The following is a 24379-nucleotide window of genomic DNA, read 5'->3' on the forward strand; positions in this document are numbered from 1 at the left end:
AACTATCTATTTGTTCCATATGCTTGCCCCTCCCGTCTCCATTGCCACATTTTCCCCGACAACGGAGACGAGTTTAACACAAGAATTTCACCGCTCCCTCTCTACCCCGACAACACGAGCACCGCCACGACCTGTGTGACTTTTCCCACCGCGCTTGACACCCAACGACGCCGCCCCTAGACATGTCAACAATGAGACGCAAGCTAAAACATATCACAAACGTCAAAAATAAGAAAACTAGTAAATGTCAAAAAAATAAAACGACGTCATATAGATCACGCTCCCGCGTCATCCTTGTCACGTGGCGCAAAAATATTTATAAAGGGGAATCCAACACGAGGACTTCCCAGGAGGTATGATCGCATCCGAAATGCAACTATCTATTTGTTCCTTATGCTTTCCCCTCCCGTGTCCATTGCCACATTTGCCTCGACAACGGAGACAAGTGTAACACAAGAATTTCACCGCTCCCTCTCTACCCCGACAACACGAGCACCGCCACGACCTTTGTGATTTCTACCACCGCGCTTGACACCCAACGACGCCGCCCCTAGACATGTCAACAATGAGACGCAAGCTAAAACATATCACAAACGTCAAAAATAAGAAAACTAGTAAACGTCAAAAATAAGAAAACTAGTAAACGTCAAAAATAAGAAAACGAGGTCATATAGATCACGCTCCCGCGTCATCCTTGTCACGTGGCGCAAAAATATTTAAAAACGGGAATGCAACACAAGGATTTCGCCCAAGCACGCTTAACTTCGGAGTTCTGATGGGATTGGGTGCTTTAATGCTGGTATGATCGCATCCGACATGCAACTATCTATTGGTTCCTTATGATTGCCCCTCCCGTGTCCATTGCCATATTTGGCTCGACAACGGAGACGAGTTTAACACAAGAATTTCACCGCTCCCTCTCTAACCCGACAACACGAGCACCGCCTAGACCTCTATGACTTTTCCCACCGCGCTTGACACCCAACGACGCCGCCCCTAGCCACGTCAACAATGAGACGCAAGCTAAAACATATCACAAACGTCAAAAATAAGAAAACTAGTAAACGTCAAAAATAAGAAAACGAGGTCATATAGATTACGCTCCCGCGTCATCATTGTCACGTGGCGCAAAAATATATTTAAAAAGGGGAATGCAACATGTGGACTTCCCTCGAGGTCACCCATCCTAGTACTACTCTCACCCAAGCACGCTTAACTTCGGAGTTCTCATGGGATCCGGTGCTTTAGTGCTGGTATGATCGCATCCGGGATGCAACTATCTATTTGTTCCTTATGCTTGCCCCTCCCGTGTCCATTGCCACATTTGCCTCGACAACGGAGACGAGTTTAACACAAGAATTTCACCACTCCCTCTCTACCCCGACAACACGAGCACCGCCACGACCTCTGTGAGTTTTCTCGCCGCGCTTGACACCCAACGACGCCGCCCCTAGCCACGTCAACAATGAGACGCAAGCTAAAACATATCACAAACGTCAAAAATAAGAAAACTAGTAAACGTCAAAAATAAGAAAACGAGGTCATATAGATCACGCTCCCGCGTCATCATTGTCACGTGGCGCAAAAATATTTAAAAAGGGGAATGCAACACGAGGACTTCCCACGAGGTCACCCATCCTAGTACTAATCTCGCCCAAGAAAGCTTAACTTCGGAGTTCGGATGGGATCCGGTGCTTTAGTGCAGGTATGATCGCATCCCACATGCAACTATCTATTTGTTCCTTATGCTTGCCCCACCCGTGTCCATTGCCACATTTGCCTCGACAATGGAGACGAGTTTAACACAATAATTTCACCGCTCCCTCTCTACCCCGACAACACGAGCACTGCCACGACCACTGTGAGTTTTCCCGCCGCGCTTGACACCCAACGACGCCGCCCCTAGACACGTCAACAATGAGACGCAAGCTAAAACATATCACAAACGTCAAAAATAAGAAAACTAGTAAACGTCAAAAATAAGAAAACGAGGTCATATAGATCACGCTCCCGTGTCATCCTTGTCACGTGGCACGAAAATATTTAAAAAGGAGAATGCAACACGAGGACTTCCCAGGAGGTCACCCATCCTAGTAATACTCTCGCCCAAGAACGCTTAACTTCGGAGTTCTGATGGGATCCGGTGCTTTAGTGCTTGTATGATCGCATCCCACATTCAACTATCTATTTGTTCCTCATGCTTGCCCCTCCCGTGTCCATTGCCACATTTGCCTCGACAATGGAGACGAGTTTAACACAAGAATTTCACTACTCCCTTTCTACCCCGACAACACGAGCACCGCCACGACCTTTGTGAGTTTTCCCACCGCGCTTGACCCCCAACGACGCAGCCCCTAGACACGTCAACAATGAGACGCAAGCTAAAACATATCACAAATGTCAAAAATAAGAAAACTAGTAAACGTCAAAAATAAGAAAACGAGGTCATATAGATCACGCTCCCGCGTCATCCTTGTCACGTGGCGCAAAAATATTTAAAAAGGGGAATGCTCCCTCTCTACCCCGACAACACGAGCACCGCCACGACCTCTGTGACTTTTCCCACCGCACTTGACACCCAATGACGCCGCCCCTAGACACGTCAACAATGAGACGCAAGCTAAAACATATCACAAACGTAAAAAATAAGAAAACGAGGTCATATAGATCACGCTCCCGCGTCATCCTTGTCACGTGGCGCAAAAATATTTAAAAAGGGGAATGCAACACGAGGACTTCCCAGGAGGTCACCCATCCTAGTAATACTCTCGCCCAAGCACGCTTAACTTCGGAGTTTTGATGGGATCCGGTGCTTTAGTGCTGGTATGATCGCATCCAACATGCAACTATCTATTTGTTCCTTATGCTTGCCCCTCCCGTGTCCATTGCCACATTTGCCTCGACAACGGAGACTAGTTTAACACAAGAATTTCACCGCTCCCTCTCTACCCCGACAACACGAGCACCGCCACGACCTCTTTGAGTTTTCCCGCCGCGCTTGACACCCAACGACGCCGCCCCTAGACACGTCAACAATGAGACGCAAGCTAAAACATATCACAATCGTCAAAAATAAGAAAACTAGTAAACGTCAAAAATAAGAAAACGAGGTCATATAGATCACGCTCCCGCGTCATCCTTGTCACGTGGCGCAAAAATATTAAAAAAGGGGAATGCAACACGAGGACCTCCTAGGAGGTCACCCATCCTAGTACTACTCTCTACCAAGCACGCTTAACTTCGGAGTTCTGATGGGATCCGGTGATTTAGTGCTGGTATGATCGCATCCGACATGCAACTATCTATTTGTTCCTTAGGCTTGCCCCTCCCGTGTCCATTGCCACATTTGCCTCGACAACGGAGACGAGTTTAACACAAGAATTTCACCGCTCCCTCTCTAACCCGACAACACGAGCACCGTCACGACCTCCGTGACTTTTCCCACCGCGCTTGACACCCAACGACGCCGCCCTAGACACGTCAACAATGAGACGCAAGCTAAAACATATCACAAACGTCAAAAATAAGAAAACGAGGTCATATAGATCACGCTCCCGCGTCATCCTTGTCACGTGGCGCAAAAATATTTAAAAAGGGGAATGCAACACGAGGACTTCCCAAGAGGTCACCCATCCTAATACTACTCTCGCCCAAGCACGCTTAACTTCGGAGTTTTGATGGGATCCGGTGCTTTAGTGCTGGTATGATCGCAACCGACATGCAACTATCTATTTGTTCCTCATGCTTGCCCCTCCCGTGTCCATTGCCACATTTGCCTCGACAATGGAGACGAGTTTAACACAAGAATTTCACTACTCCCTTTCTACCCCGACAACACGAGCACCGCCACGACCTCTGTGACTTTTCCCACCGCGCTTGACACCCAACGACGCAGCCCCTAGACACGTCAACAATGAGACGCAAGCTAAAACATATCACAAATGTCAAAAATAAGAAAACTAGTAAACGTCAAAAATAACAAAACGAGGTCATATAGATCACGCTCCCGCGTCATCCTTGTCACGTGGCGCAAAAATATTTAAAAAGGGGAATGCTCCCTCTCTACCCCGACAACACGAGCACCGCCACGACCTCTGTGACTTTTCCCACCGCGCTTGACACCCAATGACGCCGCCCCTAGACACGTCAACAATGAGACGCAAGCTAAAACATATCACAAACGTAAAAAATAAGAAAACGAGGTCATATAGATCACGCTCCCGCGTCATCCTTGTCACGTGGCGCAAAAATATTTAAAAAGGGGAATGCAACACGAGGACTTCCCAGGAGGTCACCCATCCTAGTAATACTCTCGCCCAAGCACGCTTAACTTCGGAGTTTTGATGGGATCCGGTGCTTTAGTGCTGGTATGATCGCATCCAACATGCAACTATCTATTTGTTCCTTATGCTTGCCCCTCCCGTGTCCATTGCCACATTTGCCTCGACAACGGAGACGAGTTTAACACAAGAATTTCACCGCTCCCTCTCTACACGGACAACACGAGCACCGCCACGACCTCCGTGACTTTTCCCACCGCACTTGACACCCAACGACGGCGCCCCTAGACACATCAACAATGAGACGCAAGCTAAAACATATCACAAACGTCAAAAATAAGAAAACTAGTAAACGTCAAAAATAAGAAAACGAGGTCATCTAGATAACGCTCCCGCATCATCCTTGTCACGTGGCGCAAAAATATTTAAAAAGGGCAATGCAACACGAGGACTTCCCAGGAGGTCACCCATCCTAGTACTACTCTCGCCCAAGCACGCTTAACTTCAAAGTTGTGATGGGATCCGGTGCTTTAGTGCATCCGACATGCAACTATCTATTTGTTCCTTATGCTTGCCCCTCCCGTGTTCATTGCCACATTTGCCTCGACAACGGAGACGAGTTTAACACAAGAATTTCACCGCTCCCTCTCTACCTCGACAACACAAGCACCGCCACGACCTCCGTGACTTTTCCCACCGCGCTAGACACCCAACGACGCCCCCTACACACGTCAACAATGAGACACAAGCTAAAACATATCACAAACGTCAAAAATAAGAAAACTAGTAAACGTCAAAAATAAGAAAACGAGGTCATATAGATCACGCTCCCGCGTCATCCTTGTCACGTGGCGCAAAAATATTTAACGAGGACTTCCCAGGAGGTCACCCATCCTAGTACTACTCTCGCGCAAGCATGCTTAACTTCGGAGCTCTGATGGGATCTGATGCTTTAGTGCTGGTATGATCGCATCCGACATGCAACTATCTATTTGTTCCTTATGCTTGCCCCTTTGCGTGTCCATTGCCACATTTGCCTCGACAACGGAGACGAGTTTAACACAAGAATTTCACCGCTCCCTCTCTACCCCGACAACACGAGCACGGCCACGACCTTTGTGACTTTTCCCACCGCGCTTGACACCCAACGACGCGCCCTAGACACGTCAACAATGAGACGCAAGCTAAAACATATCACAAACGTCAAAAGTAAGAATACTAGTAAACGTCAAAAATAAGAAAACGAGGTCATATAGATCATGCTTCCGCGTCATCCTTGTCACGTGGCGCTAAAATATTTAAAAAGGGCAATGCAACACGAGGACTTCCCAGGAGGTCACCCATCCTAGTACTACTCTCGCCCAAGCACGATTTACTTCAAAGTTCTGTTGGGGTCTGGTGCTTTAGTGCTGGTATGATCGCATCCGACATGCAACTATCTATTTGTTCCTTATGCTTGGGCCTCCCGTGTCCATTGCCACATTTGCCTCGACAACAGAGATGAGTTTAACACAAGAATTTCACCTCTCCCTCTCTACCCCGACAACACGAGCACGGCCACGACCTCCGTGACTTTTCCCACCGCGCTTGACACCCAACGACGCCCCCTAGACACGTCAACAATGAGACGCAAGCTAAAACATATCACAAACGTCAAAAGTAAGAAAACTAGCGAACGTCAAAAATAAGTAAACGAGTTCATATAGATCACGTTCCCGCGTCGTCCTTGTCACGTGGCGCAAAAATATTTAAAAAGGGCAATGCAACACGAGGACTTCCTAGGAGGTCACCCATCCTAGTACTACTCTGGCCCAAGCACGCTTAACTTCGGACTTCTGTTGGGATACGGTGCTTTAGTGCTGGTATGATCGCATCCGACATGCAACTATCTGTTTGTTCCTTATGCTTGCCCCTCCCGTGTCCATTGCCACATTTGCCTCGACAACGGAGACGAGTTTAACACAAGAATTTCACCGCTCCCTCTCTACCCCGACAACACGAGCACCGTCACGACCTCCGTGACTTTTCCCACCACGCTTGAGACCCAACGACGCCGCCCTAGACACGTAAACAATGAGACGCAAGCTAAAACATATCACAAACGTCAAAAATAAGAAAACAAGGTCATATAGATCACGCTCCCGCGTCATCCTTGTCACGTGGCGCAAAAATATTTAAAAAGGGGAATGCAACACGAGGACTTCCCAAGAGGTCACCCATCCTAGTACTACTCTCGCCCAAGCACGCTTAACTTCGGAGTTTTGATGGGATCCGGTGCTTTAGTGCTGGTATGATCGCAACCGACATGCAACTATCTATTTGTTCCTCATCCTTGCCCCTCCCGTGTCCATTTCCACATTTGCCAAGACAATGGAGACAAGTTTAACACAAGAATTTCACTACTCCCTCTCTACCCCGACAACACGAGCACCGCCACGACCTCTGTGACTTTTCCCACCGCGCTTGACACCCAACGACGCAGCCCCTAGACACGTCAACAATGAGACGCAAGCTAAAACATATCACAAACGTCAAAAATAAGAAAACTAGTAAACGTCAAAAATAAGAAAACGAGGTGATATAGATCACGCTCCCGTGTCATCCTTGTCACGTGGCGCAAAAATATTTAAAAAGGGCAATGCAACACGAGGACTTCCCAGGAGGTCACCCATCCTAGTACTACTCTCGCCCAAGCACGCTTAACTTCAAAGTTGTGATGGGATCCGGTGCTTTAGTGCATCCGACATGCAACTATCTATTTGTTCCTTATGCTTGCCCCTCCCGTGTCCATTGCCACATTTGCCTCGACAACGGAGACGAGTTTAACACAAGAATTTCACCGCTCCCTCTCTACCTCGACAACACAAGCACCGCCACGACCTCCGTGACTTTTCCCACCGCGCTAGACACCCAACGACGCCCCCTACACACGTCAACAATGAGACACAAGCTAAAACATATCACAAACGTCAAAAATAAGAAAACTAGTAAACGTCAAAAATAAGAAAACGAGGTCATATAGATCACGCTCCCGCGTCATCCTTGTCACGTGGCGCAAAAATATTTAACGAGGACTTCCCAGGAGGTCACCCATCCTAGTACTACTCTCGCGCAAGCATGCTTAACTTCGGAGCTCTGATGGGATCTGATGCTTTAGTGCTGGTATGATCGCATCCGACATGCAACTATCTATTTGTTCCTTATGCTTGCCCCTTTGCGTGTCCATTGCCACATTTGCCTCGACAACGGAGACGAGTTTAACACAAGAATTTCACCGCTCCCTCTCTACCCCGACAACACGAGCACGGCCACGACCTTTGTGACTTTTCCCACCGCGCTTGACACCCAACGACGCGCCCTAGACACGTCAACAATGAGACGCAAGCTAAAACATATCACAAACGTCAAAAGTAAGAATACTAGTAAACGTCAAAAATAAGAAAACGAGGTCATATAGATCATGCTTCCGCGTCATCCTTGTCACGTGGCGCTAAAATATTTAAAAAGGGCAATGCAACACGAGGACTTCCCAGGAGGTCACCCATCCTAGTACTACTCTCGCCCAAGCACGATTTACTTCAAAGTTCTGTTGGGGTCTGGTGCTTTAGTGCTGGTATGATCGCATCTGACATGCAACTATCTATTTGTTCCTTATGCTTGGGCCTCCCGTGTCCATTGCCACATTTGCCTCGACAACAGAGATGAGTTTAACACAAGAATTTCACCTCTCCCTCTCTACCCCGACAACACGAGCACGGCCACGACCTCCGTGACTTTTCCCACCGCGCTTGACACCCAACGACGCCCCCTAGACACGTCAACAATGAGACGCAAGCTAAAACATATCACAAACGTCAAAAGTAAGAAAACTAGCGAACGTCAAAAATAAGTAAACGAGTTCATATAGATCACGTTCCCGCGTCGTCCTTGTCACGTGGCGCAAAAATATTTAAAAAGGGCAATGCAACACGAGGACTTCCTAGGAGGTCACCCATCCTAGTACTACTCTGGCCCAAGCACGCTTAACTTCGGACTTCTGTTGGGATACGGTGCTTTAGTGCTGGTATGATCGCATCCGACATGCAACTATCTGTTTGTTCCTTATGCTTGCCCCTCCCGTGTCCATTGCCACATTTGCCTCGACAACGGAGACGAGTTTAACACAAGAATTTCACCGCTCCCTCTCTACCCCGACAACACGAGCACCGTCACGACCTCCGTGACTTTTCCCACCATGCTTGAGACCCAACGACGCCGCCCTAGACACGTAAACAATGAGACGCAAGCTAAAACATATCACAAACGTCAAAAATAAGAAAACGAGGTCATATAGATCACGCTCCCGCGTCATCCTTGTCACGTGGCGCAAAAATATTTAAAAAGGGGAATGCAACACGAGGACTTCCCAAGAGGTCACCCATCCTAGTACTACTCTCGCCCAAGCACGCTTAACTTCGGAGTTTTGATGGGATCCGGTGCTTTAGTGCTGGTATGATCGCAACCGACATGCAACTATCTATTTGTTCCTCATCCTTGCCCCTCCCGTGTCCATTTCCACATTTGCCAAGACAATGGAGACAAGTTTAACACAAGAATTTCACTACTCCCTCTCTACCCCGACAACACGAGCACCGCCACGACCTCTGTGACTTTTCCCACCGCGCTTGACACCCAACGACGCAGCCCCTAGACACGTCAACAATGAGACGCAAGCTAAAACATATCACAAACGTCAAAAATAAGAAAACTAGTAAACGTCAAAAATAAGAAAACGAGGTGATATAGATCACGCTCCCGTGTCATCCTTGTCACGTGGCGCAAAAATATTTAAAAAGGGGAATGCTCCCTCTCTACCCCGACAACACAAGCACCGCCACGACCTATGTGACTTTTCCCACCGCGCTTGACACCCAATGACGCCGCCCCTAGACACGTCAACAATGAGACGCAAGCTAAAACATATCACAAACGTCAAACATAAGAAAACTAGTAAACGTCAAAAATAAGAAAATGAGGTCATATAGATCACGCTCCCGCGTCATCCTTGTCACGTGGCGCAAAAATATTTAAAAAGGGGAATGCAACACGAGGACTTCCCAGGAGGTCACCCCTCCTAGTAATACTCTCGCCCAAGCACGCTTAACTTCGGAGTTTTGATGGGATCCGGTGCTTTAGTGCTGGTATGATCGCATCCGACATGCAACTATCTATTTGTTCCTTATGCGTGCCCCTCCCGTGTCCATTGCCACATTTGCCTCGACAACGGAGACGAGTTTAACACAAGAATTTCACCGCTCCCTCTCTACCCGGACAACACGAGCACCGCCACGACCTCCGTGACTTTTCCCACCGCGCTTTACACCCAACGACGGCGCCCCTAGACACGTCAACAATGAGACGCAAGCTAAAACATATCACAAACGTCAAAAATAAGAAAACTAGTAAACATCAAAAATAAGAAAACGAGGTCATCTAGATCACGCTCCCGCGTCATCCTTGTCACGTGGCGCAAAAATATTTAAAAAGGGCAATGCAACACGAGGACTTCCCAGGAGGTCACCCCTCCTAGTAATACTCTCGCCCAAGCACGCTTAACTTCGGAGTTTTGATGGGATCCGGTGCTTTAGTGCTGGTATGATCGCATCCGACATGCAACTATCTATTTGTTCCTTATGCGTGCCCCTCCCGTGTCCATTGCCACATTTGCCTCGACAACGGAGACGAGTTTAACACAAGAATTTCACCGCTCCCTCTCTACCCCGACAACACGAGCACCGTCACGACCTCCGTGACTTTTCCCACCACGCTTGAGACCCAACGACGCCGCCCTAGACACGTAAACAATGAGACGCAAGCTAAAACATATCACAAACGTCAAAAATAAGAAAACGAGGTCATATAGATCACGCTCCCGCGTCATCCTTGTCACGTGGCGCAAAAATATTTAAAAAGGGGAATGCCACACGAGGACTTCCCAAGAGGTCACCCATCCTAGTACTACTCTCGCCCAAGCACGCTTAACTTCGGAGTTTTGATGGGATCCGGTGCTTTAGTGCTGGTATGATCGCAACCGACATGCAACTATCTATTTGTTCCTCATGCTTGCCCCTCCCGTGTCCATTGCCACATTTGCCTCGACAATGGAGACGAGTTTAACACAAGAATTTCACTACTCCCTCTCTACCCCGACAACACGAGCACCGCCACGACCTCTGTGACTTTTCCCACCGCGCTTGACACCCAACGACGCAGCCCCTAGACACGTCAACAATGAGACGCAAGCTAAAACATATCACAAACGTCAAAAATAAGAAAACTAGTAAACGTCAAAAACAAGAAAACGAGGTGATATAGATCACGCTCCCGTGTCATCCTTGTCACGTGGCGCAAAAATATTTAAAAAGGGGAATGCTCCCTCTCTACCCCGACAACACAAGCACCGCCACGACCTCTGTGACTTTTCCCACCGCGCTTGACACCCAATGACGCCGCCCCTAGACACGTCAACAATGAGACGCAAGCTAAAACATATCACAAACGTCAAACATAAGAAAACTAGTAAACGTCAAAAATAAGAAAACGAGGTCATATAGATCACGCTCCCGCGTCATCCTTGTCACGTGGCGCAAAAATATTTAAAAAGGGGAATGCAACACGAGGACTTCCCAGGAGGTCACCCCTCCTAGTAATACTCTCGCCCAAGCACGCTTAACTTCGGAGTTTTGATGGGATCCGGTGCTTTAGTTCTGGTATGATCGCATCCGACATGCAACTATCTATTTGTTCCTTATGCGTGCCCCTCCCGTGTCCATTGCCACATTTGCCTCGACAACGGAGACGAGTTTAACACAAGAATTTCACCGCTCCCTCTCTACCCGGACAACACGAGTACCGCCACGACCTCCGTGACTTTTCCCACCGCGCTTGACACCCAACGACGGCGCCCCTAGACACGTCAACAATGAGACGCAAGCTAAAACATATCACAAACATCAAAAATAAGAAAACTAGTAAACGTCAAAAATAAGAAAACGAGGTCATCTAGATCACGCTCCCGCGTCATCCTTGTCACGTGGCGCAAAAATATTTAAAAAGGGCAATGCAACACGAGGACTTCCCAGGAGGTCACCCATCCTAGTACTACTCTCGCCCAAGCACTCTTAACTTCAAAGTTCTGATGGGATCCGGTGCTTTAGTGCATCCGACATGCAACTATCTATTTGTTCCTTATGCTTGCCCCTCCCGTGTCCATTGCCACATTTGCCTCGACAAAGGACGAGTTTAACACAAGAATTTCACCTCTCCCTCTCTACCCCGACAACACAAGCACCGCCACGACCTCCGTGACTTTTCCCACCGCGCTTGACACCCAACGACGCCCCCTAGACACGTCAACAATGAGACACAAGCTAAAACATATCACAAACGTTAAAAATAAGAAAACTAGTAAACGTCAAAAATAAGAAAACGAGGTCATATGGATCACGCTCCCGCGTCATCCTTGTCACGTGGCGCAAAAATATTTAAAAAGGGAAATGCAACACGAGGACTTCCCAGGAGGTCACCCATCCTAGTACTACTCTCGCCCAAGCATGCTTAACTTCGGAGTTCTGATGGGATCTGATGCTTTAGTGCTGGTATGATCGCATCCGACATGCAACTATCTATTTGTTCCTTATGCTTGCCCCTCCCGTGTCCATTGCCACATTTGCCTCGACAACGGAGACGAGTTTAACACAAGAATTTCACCGCTCCCTCTCTACCCCGACAACACGAGCACGGCCACGACCTCTGTGACTTTTCCCACCGCGCTTGACACCCAACGACGCCGCCCCTAGACACGTCAACAATGAGACGCAAGCTAAAACATACCACAAACGTCAAAAGTAAGAAAACTAGTAAACGTCAAAAATAAGAAAACGAGGTCATATAGATCACGCTCCCGCGTCATCCTTGTCACGTGGCGCAAAAATATTTAAAAAGGGCAATGCAACACGAGGACTTCCCAGGAGGTCACCCATCCTAGTACTACTCTCGCCCAAGCACGATTAACTTCAAAGTTCTGATGGGGTCTGGTGCTTTAGTGCTGGTATGATCGCATCCGGCATGCAACTATCTATTTGTTCCTTATGCTTACCCCTCCCGTGTCCATTGCCACATTTGCCTCGACAACGGAGATGAGTTTAACACAAGAATTTCAGCTCTCCCTCTCTACCCCGACAACACGAGAACCGCAACGACCTCCGTGACTTTTCCCACCGCGCTTGACACCCAACGACGCCCCCTAGACACGTCAACAATGAGACGCAAGCTAAAAGATATCACAAACGTCAAAAATAAGAAAACTAGTGAACGTCAAAAATAAGTAAACGAGGTCATATAGATCACGTTCCCGCGTCGTCCTTGTCACGTGGCGCAAAAATATTTAAAAAGGGGAATGCAACACGAGGACTTCCCAGGAGGTCACCCATCCTAGTACTACTCTGGCCCAAGCACGCTTAACTTCGGACTTCTGATGGGATCCCGTGCTTTAGTGCTGGTGAAAGGACGTGGATGTCTCCTAGAGGGGGGGGGTGAATAGGCGCTTTAAAATAATTAAGGTTTAGGCTTGAACAAATGCGGAATAAAACTAACGTTTAATATGTCAAGCACAAAACCTCAAACAACTAGGCTCACCTATGTGCACCAACAACTTATGCTAAGCAAGATAAACAACTAAGTGATAGCAAGATATATGACAATAGACAATATGGCTATCTCAAAGTAAAGTGCAGAAGTAAAGGGTTCGCGTAAGAGATAACCGAGGTACGCGGAGACGATGATGTATCCCGAAGTTCATACCCTTGCGGATGCTAATCTCCGTTGAAGCGCTGTGGATGCACAATGCTCCCCAAGATGCCACTAAGGCCACCGTAATCTCCTCACGCCCTCGCACAATGCAAGATGCCGTGATTCCACTAAGGGACCCTTGGTGGCGGTCACCGAACCCGTACAAATGGCAAACCTTGGGGGTGGTCACCGAACCCGTACACGTGGCAACCCTTGGGGGCGGTTACTGGTACCCGTACAAATTGCTCGGGGCAATCTCCACAACCTAATTGGAGACCCCGACGCTTTTTGGAGCTTCAGACCACAATGATTGAGCTCCAAGACACCACCAAGCTTCTAGGACGCCAAAGCATCCACGAAGAACAATATCTCGGGTACTAAGTACCAAAGGTAATAAGCTTCTCAAACTTCACTTCCACGTATCACCGTGGAGAACTCAAACCGATGTAACCAATGCAATGGCAAGAACACACGAAGTGGTCAAGTCCCTCACACTCAAATCCCTCCACAACAACGAAAGCTATGGAGAAATATGAGAGGAAGAACAAGGAGATCACAAAGAACTCCAAGATCTAGATCCAAGGGATTCCCCTCACATAGAGGAGAAAGTGATTGGTGGAGATATGGATCTAGATCTCCTCTCTCTTTTCCCTCAAGAACAAGCAAGAATAATTGGAGGGATTGAGAGTAAGCAAGTTCTAAGAATGTCAACAATGGAGGTAGAACAAGAGCTCAACGGATAGATAAGACCAAGGGGGAAGAAGACCCCCTTTATATAGTGGGGGAAGGAATCAGACCATTACCCCCACTAACAGCCCGAGCCCAGCGGTACTACCGCTAGCTCCAGCGGTACTACCGCTGACCCTCCGGCGGTACTACTGCTGGCTGCAGCGGTACTACCGCTAACCCTCCAGCGGTACCACCACTGGCTGCAGCGGTACTACCGCTGAGCCCGTGGTAGCGCAAAGATACTACCGGGCAAACCACCGCCAAGAAAGCCTTCGCAAAAATGTCCGACGCAGTACAACCGCAAAGATGACGGTACTAAAAACTTGGAGCGGTACTACCGCTGGGAGAACGGTACTACCGCCAGCTCTAGCGGTACTACCGCTAGGGCCAGCGGTACTACCGCCAACTCTAGCAGTACTACCGCTAGGTCCAGCGGTACTACCGCTCGCCAGTGAAACAGCCATTGGAAATCTTAAGACCATGCAGATATGAAAATGCCAATGATATAGAGATGTGAGTCCTCTATGAATGAAGAACCAGCAAAAAATCCAACATCGCAAACATCATAGTAGATGCATATGGACTCCGTTTTCGATGAACTTGAGCTTGTCACGAAGATGACCATAAGCTCTAAAACTCACAAAGAGAAACACCAAACAAGAACCAAGAAGTATGATGCAAGGATGCAAATGGTTTGAGCTCTCAACGAACGATACGATCAAGCTACTCACTTGAGAGCCCCCCTTGATAGTACATCAATCTATCCTAAACAGAAAACCTATCAAGGGCAAATCTATACCTTGCACCTCGTCCTCTTGAGCTAGATGATGATGATCTTAGCTTCCTCAAGATGGACCACCTTTCTTGATTGCGGTGGCTTGATGAAGACTAGTTGATTGCTCCCCCATACTCACTATGGGTGAGCCACTCTTCAGCATATCTTCACAAGTCCATTGCCACCACAATGGACGGCAAGCTTCAAGCATGATATCTTCGTGCTGATCCACTTGAACTTCCACATCGCAATCTTGATGACGATCACAACTTGACGTCATACTTCATGGGTTGTATGACATCTTCCCTTTGGCGCAAGCCCATGGAAACACACCTAACCCCCACATAGAACTCTCACGAAGACCATGGGTTAGTACACAAATACGTAATGGACAATGCTTACCATACCATGGGATCACTTCATCCCTCTCGGTACATCTTGTACGCTTTGTGTGTTGATCATCTTGATTTACTCTTTGTCTGAGATCTTGATCAACCATGTGTCTCTATGACCATTCTTTGGATAATACCTTGAATACCATCTTGGTCATCATATAAACTCCTTGAACCCAACAGATGGACTTCAAGAAGTGCCTATGGACAAATCCTATAAATGTAACTTAAGGCAACCATTAGTCCATAGGAATTGTCATCAATTACCAAAACCACATATGGAGATATATGCTCTAACAATCTCCCCCATTTTGGTAATTGATGACAACTACTTCAAGAGAGTTTATATAAGGAAATAAGTATAACCAACCGCACACATACAAAACAATAATGCATGTGTGCAAGATGAAAATGCTTACGCAATAAAAGCAAACCCCTCTAAACATATCCAAAGTAAACTCTCTAAACTTCTCCCCCATTGGCATCGATTGCCAAAATGGACGAAAAGTTTAGAAAGCCAATATATTTGGTGGTCCTCCAAAAAGTGTGTACTTCTTAGCAAATGAGTGCAAAGAAATACACAAATACAATGATAAGTAGTTGGAGGAAAACAAACTATATTGAGGACCCAAAGATTGCAAATAAAAGAATCGTATGCCACAAGGACATACCAAAATAGAGGCAAGCAATCAAAAGATACCGGATGGAACAAACAATCATATGGTCCTTCGAACCACATGAATAAAAGATATTATGATAAAAGCAACGGAGTGTTTTATCAAAACTAGAGAAGCTCCCCATGATTTGTGCACTAATAAGAGATTTTTGTATATGATACAAGTGCACAAAATAGGATCGTTGCTCCCCCAAAATTAATAAAAACACACAACGGGTGCAAGAAGAAAGATGAGACAATAAGAAAATCTCTTGCACAAAACAAGTGGTTGAGCAACATGTAAAATAAGCAACTTAAGATTAGGCTCAACCAAAATAATGTGGGTGAGTCATGGCAAGGCACTTGAGAAGACTAAGATAAGGATGAACATTACTCATCAACATAGCCTTGATGAAATGAGACAAAAAGTGCAAGACATATCATTCCCACACACACATACTAGAAAATGGGTTCACAAGCTAACTAATAAACAAAATAAGAACCAACGCTTGTGACAACCCATGGTGAAGATAGGAAATAAGAACCTTGTCAAGAGAGGAGGGATACCAATCGAAATGGCAAAACCCTCATCAAGACAGGCATGAGGAAAAATAATCTTCACGGCCAAAGAGTGCATCAAGATGTAGGAAAATAAGATACGCACTCAAGACAAATCCTTTCACGAAGCCACCAAAAACTGAAAAAGGAAATGCAACGGTGGACGTAAAAGAAAAGAGGATATCAATTAGAGATGTAACGTCTCTCATGTGTAAAAGATTCTAAGTAGAAGACAATCATGATGATATATATCCACAAAGAAGGATGTACACACGAAATGGTTACAAGAAGGAACAAACTAGATATCCAAAAGGAAGTCATAAATATATCAATACGATCTTTTGCTTGGAAGCATAGCACATGGCCTAATATTTTCTTATTGTACAATATGAATTTCCAACATAAGAACATCAAAGACATCCCAACTAGTAATAAGACATCATCGTTAGAATTCTTTGAGAAAGGAAACAAGTACTACAAGAACGAATCAAGAGATTCATGCCATGATGCAACCTGCAAAGAAAAGACAGGGGCCTTTGCAAGAAAAGAATGCATGAAGTAGATACTTGTTACCGAGACAACATTGGATTGATGTAGTAGATAGTTGTTCTTTGATCATCCTAACTTGGCTCCAATAATCACATGGTCCCAACACCTTCCTTATAGGTGAGCCGAGCATCCAATGCATCTCCAATTGTTCCTAGAACAACAAAACAAACAAAATGGTGCCCAAACTCATTGGGACCAAAGTGTTAGAAAACCAACAATACATAGGACAAACTCCACATACATATGTGCATATAGATATGAATTTGAATTTCATGCACATGTTAGCCATTTTATGACAAGGTGGAGTTTCCCCTATATATTGGGTCAAAGAAAGAAAGCATGCCAAAGGAAATACATATAGTAAATATGCATACTCAAGGGTTTCAAGAATCCAATCAAGATATAGTTGATAAGATACCAAAAGACAAGGTATCAAGTGATAATAAGATAGCAAATGAAAAACTATCACTTGAGGGATATCAATTAAAATATACAACAAGGAATGAGATATCCATTGACACATGCCAAATAAAAGGAAACAAGATACCAATTGAAGGAAAACAGACACGAGGTATCTAGTTTCCAAAAGAGAGCTAGGTTCCAACAAACCAAACCCTCGACAATTTTGCATGATGGCACAAAGCATCATAAAGAGCAAGACTTGCCTCCCATGAACATACACTTAATGAGGATCAAAAGATTTTATGATGGGCGAATAAAGAGAGTGTTCTAAAGAAAATATGATAGCTCCCCAAGGGTTGTCCATTATATAGAATTTGCATTTAAATACAAAATGCACAAGATGGGATCATCACTTTCTCTATATCTATAAAAACACTAGACAAGTTAAAATAGATCCACAAGAGGCAAGGAAGACAAACGAAACACAAAATCCAATGTAAAGACGATTAGCGATTCCTACCACATGATGGGAATACCAATTGTCAAGGACAAGAAGTATTTTGGAAATGATACTCATTGGTAGATTGCAAATATATCCAAGATCATCTTTCCCCATAAAACGCAAGCAAATGACACTTGTAGAGCAAACATGTCACCTAGGAACAAGATAATTTACAATATCAACACTAAGTGGCAATACCTCAAATGTACACATTCTCTAGGCTTGTAATATGCACATAGCATATTACTCCCCCATAATGTGATAACCCAACAATATTAACAAGTGGCAAACGAAAAACCAACAAGAGATAATTAATGGACCATTTAGAATTTGAATTTCTCATGAGTAAGACATACCACATAGAAACTAGATAATCTTGAAATATCAATACTAAGTGGTATTCCCCATGTATACACATTTATAGGATCGTGAGGTGTGCAAAGCACATCACTCCCCCATAATGAAATAATCCATTAATCTCTCACAAGATCCAATCAAAGATACAAACAAGATGCAATAAGGCTCAATACAAGACTCACATGTACATGATATGCAAACTAACATACACATACTTGGTTATTCAACATAAGCAAGTTGGAAGCACAACATATACAAACACATGCAACGTACAATACCACAACATGCAAAGGGGCAAGCAACTAACAATGTAAATAGTTTAAGTACAAGTTATCGTAAGGAGGCACATTGGGTATAGATAGAAACTCAATAATCCAAATGACTTGGCTTGAGATAATATGAATGATGAATACCCCTTAATTCTTCATTATGTATCCAAGTCTCTAATGTCCTCCACAAACACCTATTGATCAAGTTTGAGCTTGTTGGTCCCCAATCACGTTGGGTCCTAAGAGGTTAGTCACAATAGGCTTGGCAACCCAAATGGTGCTTTTCTTCACACCACTTTGAGTACCAATAAACTTGGCAAACACATTGCCAACCTTATCCTTCCCAAGAGAATATATATCATCAATAATGATTGGGTTGGATAAATTACCTCTCTTGCAAGAAGAAGCGAGGTGACCCTTCTCACGACATAAGTAGCAACATCTACCCTTTAATTTCTTCCCTATTGATTTCTCAACATGAGGAGTGTTGGCTTGGGTCTTCTTGGGAAGGGGCCTTTCTTCAACTTGTAGTCGAGTATGTGAGTGCACTTGTGCCCTCTTCCCTTGTTGCTTATGACTTTGGGCTTCTTCTTTAGTGGGAAAGATCTAACATGGTGCCCTTCAATTTTGCACTTGAAGCAAATAATCTTGGCCAAATTCTTGACTTGTTCTTGGCCCTTCTTCTTGAAGCTTTTGGAGTTATTATTCTTGTTGGAGTTGAATCCAAGTCCATTTTTATCATTCGGGGATTTTTGTCCACACAAGACATTGTTGAGTGTGGACATCCCTTAATGACTGTTTTCCAAGTCTTTCTTCAAGGAAGTGACTTGGGCCTTGAGCTCTTTGATTTCCTCTACATGGTTAGTATCAACACAAGTACTAGAGGAAGTATAGCTTTTTGACTAGAAGTAGTGCTAATGTCCACATGAGGCTCACTCGATGTTACCTTGGTAGTAATAGCCTCATGAGCTAATTTTAGCACATTATGGGATGCTAGAAGATCATCATGAGAGCTTGTGAGCATTACATGACTTTCTTCCAATTTCCCATAATTGCTAGATAGCAACTCAAGTTGAGCCCTTAGCTCAACATTCTCCTTTAAAATGGATGCTTCACAAGAAGTAGAGTTAGTAGCACAAGCATCATCATTAGCAATAAGAGGAGAAGGCACCTTGGCAAGCTCTTTAGAATATGAGGCTTCAAGTTGAGCATGAGACTCGGTGAGTTCGATGAGCGAGTTCTTAATAGCCCTTGAGCCATTTCGAGGTGCTCATAGTCCTCAAGCAGTTCAACATGTGCAACTTCAAGCTTATCATTTTTAGTTCTAAAATCATTAGCCACCTCGAGAGCTCTATCATAGGATCCCTTTAATCTAGATAATTCTAGAGCAAAGGTTTCCTCAAGAGATTCCTTGCTGGTTTGTTCATTATCAAGAGCTTGAGATAGCTCTGCGATCTCATTAGCGTAATCACGCTTATGACCTTCCATTGTCTCAATGGTGGCCTCATGCTCCTCAAGATGAGCTTCCAACTCCTCAATGTATTTCTTGCCCTCAGTGGCAATAGACATGATTTCCAAGAAGTTGGAACAAGCAAGTTTATTCTTATAAAGAGATTTAAAAATCATTTCATCCTTAATTTTTAAGGATGCAATATTATCACTCTCTTTATCATTATCCTCATCCCCATTATCATCAACATCATCATCATCATGAGATATATTGGAATTCAAAGTAGGAGATACCTTTAAAGCCTTAGCCATAAGGCAAAAGTGAGTCACAATAGATGATGATGTAGGATCCCTTGAAGCATCATTCAAGGACACATCTTGTTCCATGGAGTGATGAATTTCCTCTACATTGCTAGCACAACAACTCGAGGAAATATATACATTTTTATCATGGCAACAAGATATAGGAGGCATATCATCATGAGATTTAGACACGCAGTTTTTACATGATATGCACGGACTAGCAACACAAGCATGTGAAACATTTAGAGTGCTTGAAGTGTTAACGCCCAAAGATGAAGCATTGCAATAACATAGTGATGAAGGATCATCAACAATAAACCCACTTTCATTATTGCAATGGTCACCACTATTCACCATATCATTACCTTGTGGCAATCCACATGTAGGTGAAGTAGATGAAGTTGAGAAGACCACACAACCGAACGTGGAGGGAGAACAATCATCCCTGCAAATCTTGGACACACCATATTTATCTTGAAGCTTTGTCCACAACTCATGAGCATCCCGGAATGGCATGAGTTGAAATATAACTACATTGCTCAAAGCATCAAAAAGCACATTAGAAGCTTGAGCATTGAGATAAGAGTATTTCTCATCCTCTAAAGATATATTTTGAGAATCCTTTAGAGGATAAAAACCCATATCTACAATTCACTCTAAATTTGGGTCCAAGACCCGAAAGTGATTAAGCATGCGAATTACCCAATCATCAAAATTTGTGCCATCGAAACTAAGAGTGTCAGTGAATCCTAAACCCCTAGTCGACATCCTTACTCTCTAGGTGGTTAAACCTAATAAAGAGAGACCTAGCTCTGATACCAATTGAAAGGACGTGGATGTCTCCAAGAGGGGGGGGGTGAATAGGCGCTTTAAAATAATTAAGGTTTAGGCTTGAAAAAATGCGGAATAAAACTAACGTTTAATATGTCAAGCACAAAACCTCAAACAACTAAGCTCACCTATGTGCACCAACAACTTATGCTAAGCAAGATAAACAACTAAGTGATAGCAAGATATATGACAAGAGACAATATGGCTATCACAAAGTAAAGTGCATAAGTAAAGGGTTCGGGTAAGATAAAACCAAGGTACGCGGAGACGATGATGTATCCCGAAGTTCACACCCTTGCGGATGCTAATCTCCGTTGGAGCGGTGTGGAGGCACAATGCTCCCCAAGATGCCACTAAGGCCACCGTAATCTCCTCACGCCCTCGCACAATGCAAGATGCCGTGATTCCACTAAGGGACCCTTGGGGGCGGTCACCGAACCCGTACAAATGGCAAACCTTGGGGGCGGTCACCGAACCCGTACACGTGGCAACCCTTGGGGCGGTTACCGGTACCCGTACAAATTGCTCGGGGCAATCTCCACAACCTAATTGGAGACCCCGACGCTTTCCCGGAGCTTCACACCACAATGATTGAGCTCCGAGACACCACCAAGCTTCTAGGACGCTAAAGCATCCACGAAGAACAATATCTAGGGTACTAAGTACCAAAGGTAATAAGCTTCTCAAACTTCACTTCCACGTATCACCGTGGAGAACTCAAACCGATGCAACCAATGCAATGGCAAGAACACACGAAGTGGTCAAGTCCCTCACACTCAAATCCCTCCACAACAACGAAAGTTATGGAGAAATATGAGAGGAAGAACAAGGAGATCACAAAGAACTCCAAGATCTAGATCAAGGGGTTCCCCTCACATAGAGGAGAACCTGATTGGTGGAGATATGGATCTAGATCTCCTCTCTCTTTTCCCTCAAGAACAAGCAAGAATCATTGGAGGGATTGAGAGTAAGCAAGCTCTAAGAATGTCAACAATGGAGGTAGAACAAGAGCTCAACGGATAGATAAGACCAAGGGGGAAGAAGACCCCCTTTATATAGTGGGGGAAGGAATCAGACCGTTACCCCCACTTACAGCCCGAGCCCAGCGGTACTACCGCTGGCTCCAGCGGTACTACCGCTGACCCTGCAGCTGTACTACCGCTGGATGCAGCTGTACTACCGCTAACCCTCCAGCGGTACCACCACTGGTGCAGCGGTACTACCGCTGAGCTCATGGTAGCGCAAAGATACTACCGAGCCAACCACCGCCAAGAAAGCCTTCGCAAAAATGTCCGACGCACTACAACCGCAAAGATGACGGTACTAAAAACTTGGAGCGATACTACCGCTGGCCAGGGGCGGTACTACCGCTGGGACAGCGGTACTACCGCCAGCTCTAGCGGTACTACCGCTAGGGCCAGCAATAGCGGTACTACCGCTAGGGCCAGCTCTAGCGGTACTACCGCTCGCCACTGAAACAACCATTGGAAATCTTAAGACCATGCAGATATGAAAATGCCAATGATATAGAGATGTGAGTCCTCTATGAATGAAGAACCGACAAAAACTCCAACATCGAAAACATCATAGTAGATGCATATGGACTCCGTTTTCGATGAACTCGAGCTTGTCAGGAAGATGACCATAAGCTCTAAAACTCACAAAGAGAAACACCAAACAAGAACCAAGAAGTATGATGCAAGGATGCAAATGGTTTGAGCTCTCAACGAACGATACGATCAAGCTACTCACTTGAGATCCCCCCTTGATAGTACAACAATATATCCTAAACAGAAAACCTATCAAGGGAAAACCTATACCTTGCACCTCGTCCTCTTGAGCTAGATGATGACGATCTTGGCTTCCTCAAGATGGACCACCTTTCTTGATTGCGTTGGCTTGATGAAGACTAGTTGATTGCTCCCCCATACTCACCATGGGTGAGCCACTCTTCAGCATATCTTCACAAGTCCATTGCCACCACAATGGACGGCAAGCTTCAAGCATGATATCTTCGTGCTGATCCACTTGAACTTGCACATCACAATCTTGATGACGATCACAACTTGACGTCATACTTCATGGGTTGTATGAGATATTCCCTTTGACGCAAGCCTATGGAAACACACCTAACCGCCACATAGAACTCTCATGAAGACCATGGATTAGTACACAAACACGTAATGGACAATGCTTACCATACCATGGGATCACTTGATCCCTCTCGGTACATCTTGTACGCTCTGTGTGTTGATCATCTTGATTTACTCTTTGTCTGAGATCTTTATCAACCATGTGTCTCTATGACCATTCTTTGGATAATACCTTGAATACCATCTTGGTCATCATATAAACTCCTTGAACCCAACAGATGGACTTCAAGAAGTGCCTATGGACAAATCCTATAAATGTAACTTAAGGCAACCATTAGTCCATAGGAATTCTCATCAATTACCAAAACCACATATGGAGATATATGCTCTAACAGCTGGTATCATCGCATACGACATGCAACTATCTATTTGTTCCTTATGCTTGCCCCTCCCGTGTCCATTGCCACATTTGCCTCGACAACGGAGACGAGTTTAACACAAGAATTTCACCGCTCCCTCTCTACCCCGACAACACGAGCACCGCCACGACCTCCATGACTTTTCCCACCGCGCTTGACACCCAACGACGCCGCCCCTAGACACGTCAACAATGAGACGCAAGCTAAAACATATCACAAACGTCAAAAATAAGAAAACTAGTAAACGTCAAAAATAAGAAAACGAGGTCATATAGATCACGCTCCCGCGTCATCCTTGTCACGTGGTGCAAAAATATTTAAAAATGGGAATGCAACACGAGGACTTCCCAGGAGATCACCCATCCTAGTACTACTCTCGCCCAAGCACACTTAACTTCGAAGTTTTGATGAGATCCGGTGCTTTAGTGCTGGTATGATCGCATCCGACATGCAACTATCTTTTTGTTCCTTATGCTTGCCCCTCCCTTGTCACGTGCCACATTTGCCTCGACAACAGAGACGAGTTTAACACAAGAATTTCACCGCTCCCTCTCTACCCCGACAACACGAGCACCGCCACGACCTCTGTGACTTTTCCCACCGCGGTTGACACCCAACGACGCCGCCCCTAGACACTTCAACAATGAGACGCAAGCTAAAATATATCACAAACGTCAAAAATAAGAAAACTAGTAAACGTCAAAAATAAGAAAACGAGGACATATAGATCACGCTCCCGCGTCATCCTTGTCATGTGGCGCAAAAATATTTAAAAAGGGGAATGCAACATGAGGACTTCCCACGAGGTCACCGATCCTAGTACTACTCTCGCCCAAGCACGCTTAACTTCGGAGTTCTGATAGGATCCGGTGCTTTAGTGCTGGCACGCTTAACTTCGGAGTTCTGATGGGATCCGGTGCTTTAGTGCTGGTATGATCGCATCCGACATGCAACTATCTATTTGTTCCTTATGCTTGCCCCTCCCGT

At 45.3% G+C, this 24379-nt stretch overlaps 20 non-coding genes and 7 pseudogenes across 20 annotated transcripts; all 27 read right to left on the reverse strand.

Annotated features, from left to right (window-relative positions):
• Positions 1-1148: 1148 nt before the first annotated feature.
• On the reverse strand, positions 1149-1267 carry LOC123413892. The gene has a single exon (XR_006614000.1). It is a non-coding gene; the product is annotated as a 5S ribosomal RNA (ribosomal RNA).
• A 333-nt stretch (positions 1268-1600) lies between these two features.
• On the reverse strand, positions 1601-1719 carry LOC123414683. Its single transcript, XR_006614611.1, has one exon. It is a non-coding gene; the product is annotated as a 5S ribosomal RNA (ribosomal RNA).
• A 333-nt stretch (positions 1720-2052) lies between these two features.
• On the reverse strand, positions 2053-2171 carry LOC123414947. Its single transcript, XR_006614857.1, has one exon. It is a non-coding gene; the product is annotated as a 5S ribosomal RNA (ribosomal RNA).
• Positions 2172-2718: 547 nt separating this feature from the next.
• LOC123414613 lies at positions 2719-2837 on the reverse strand. Its single transcript, XR_006614542.1, has one exon. It is a non-coding gene; the product is annotated as a 5S ribosomal RNA (ribosomal RNA).
• A 333-nt stretch (positions 2838-3170) lies between these two features.
• On the reverse strand, positions 3171-3289 carry LOC123415025. Its single transcript, XR_006614930.1, has one exon. It is a non-coding gene; the product is annotated as a 5S ribosomal RNA (ribosomal RNA).
• Positions 3290-3596: 307 nt separating this feature from the next.
• On the reverse strand, positions 3597-3715 carry LOC123414753. Its single transcript, XR_006614676.1, has one exon. It is a non-coding gene; the product is annotated as a 5S ribosomal RNA (ribosomal RNA).
• Positions 3716-4262: 547 nt separating this feature from the next.
• Positions 4263-4381, reverse strand: LOC123414614. Its single transcript, XR_006614543.1, has one exon. It is a non-coding gene; the product is annotated as a 5S ribosomal RNA (ribosomal RNA).
• Positions 4382-4714: 333 nt separating this feature from the next.
• LOC123414270 lies at positions 4715-4832 on the reverse strand (annotated as a pseudogene).
• A 304-nt stretch (positions 4833-5136) lies between these two features.
• On the reverse strand, positions 5137-5255 carry LOC123414243 (annotated as a pseudogene).
• A 332-nt stretch (positions 5256-5587) lies between these two features.
• LOC123413955 lies at positions 5588-5706 on the reverse strand. The gene has a single exon (XR_006614055.1). It is a non-coding gene; the product is annotated as a 5S ribosomal RNA (ribosomal RNA).
• A 331-nt stretch (positions 5707-6037) lies between these two features.
• LOC123414139 lies at positions 6038-6156 on the reverse strand. The gene has a single exon (XR_006614216.1). It is a non-coding gene; the product is annotated as a 5S ribosomal RNA (ribosomal RNA).
• A 307-nt stretch (positions 6157-6463) lies between these two features.
• On the reverse strand, positions 6464-6582 carry LOC123414328. The gene has a single exon (XR_006614326.1). It is a non-coding gene; the product is annotated as a 5S ribosomal RNA (ribosomal RNA).
• Positions 6583-6915: 333 nt separating this feature from the next.
• LOC123414271 lies at positions 6916-7033 on the reverse strand (annotated as a pseudogene).
• Positions 7034-7337: 304 nt separating this feature from the next.
• LOC123414244 lies at positions 7338-7456 on the reverse strand (annotated as a pseudogene).
• Positions 7457-7788: 332 nt separating this feature from the next.
• On the reverse strand, positions 7789-7907 carry LOC123413943. The gene has a single exon (XR_006614046.1). It is a non-coding gene; the product is annotated as a 5S ribosomal RNA (ribosomal RNA).
• A 331-nt stretch (positions 7908-8238) lies between these two features.
• Positions 8239-8357, reverse strand: LOC123414140. The gene has a single exon (XR_006614217.1). It is a non-coding gene; the product is annotated as a 5S ribosomal RNA (ribosomal RNA).
• A 307-nt stretch (positions 8358-8664) lies between these two features.
• Positions 8665-8783, reverse strand: LOC123414336. The gene has a single exon (XR_006614329.1). It is a non-coding gene; the product is annotated as a 5S ribosomal RNA (ribosomal RNA).
• A 572-nt stretch (positions 8784-9355) lies between these two features.
• LOC123414855 lies at positions 9356-9474 on the reverse strand. The gene has a single exon (XR_006614772.1). It is a non-coding gene; the product is annotated as a 5S ribosomal RNA (ribosomal RNA).
• A 333-nt stretch (positions 9475-9807) lies between these two features.
• LOC123413765 lies at positions 9808-9926 on the reverse strand. The gene has a single exon (XR_006613879.1). It is a non-coding gene; the product is annotated as a 5S ribosomal RNA (ribosomal RNA).
• Positions 9927-10233: 307 nt separating this feature from the next.
• On the reverse strand, positions 10234-10352 carry LOC123414785. Its single transcript, XR_006614706.1, has one exon. It is a non-coding gene; the product is annotated as a 5S ribosomal RNA (ribosomal RNA).
• A 572-nt stretch (positions 10353-10924) lies between these two features.
• Positions 10925-11043, reverse strand: LOC123413769. Its single transcript, XR_006613883.1, has one exon. It is a non-coding gene; the product is annotated as a 5S ribosomal RNA (ribosomal RNA).
• Positions 11044-11376: 333 nt separating this feature from the next.
• On the reverse strand, positions 11377-11494 carry LOC123414239 (annotated as a pseudogene).
• Positions 11495-11812: 318 nt separating this feature from the next.
• Positions 11813-11931, reverse strand: LOC123414770. Its single transcript, XR_006614692.1, has one exon. It is a non-coding gene; the product is annotated as a 5S ribosomal RNA (ribosomal RNA).
• A 333-nt stretch (positions 11932-12264) lies between these two features.
• On the reverse strand, positions 12265-12383 carry LOC123414977. Its single transcript, XR_006614885.1, has one exon. It is a non-coding gene; the product is annotated as a 5S ribosomal RNA (ribosomal RNA).
• A 331-nt stretch (positions 12384-12714) lies between these two features.
• LOC123414240 lies at positions 12715-12833 on the reverse strand (annotated as a pseudogene).
• A 10885-nt stretch (positions 12834-23718) lies between these two features.
• On the reverse strand, positions 23719-23837 carry LOC123414936. Its single transcript, XR_006614847.1, has one exon. It is a non-coding gene; the product is annotated as a 5S ribosomal RNA (ribosomal RNA).
• A 333-nt stretch (positions 23838-24170) lies between these two features.
• Positions 24171-24336, reverse strand: LOC123414108 (annotated as a pseudogene).
• Positions 24337-24379: the final 43 nt, after the last annotated feature.

This window comes from Hordeum vulgare, chromosome 7H, assembly GCF_904849725.1.
Source record: "Hordeum vulgare subsp. vulgare chromosome 7H, MorexV3_pseudomolecules_assembly, whole genome shotgun sequence".
Taxonomy (NCBI): domain Eukaryota; kingdom Viridiplantae; phylum Streptophyta; class Magnoliopsida; order Poales; family Poaceae; genus Hordeum; species Hordeum vulgare.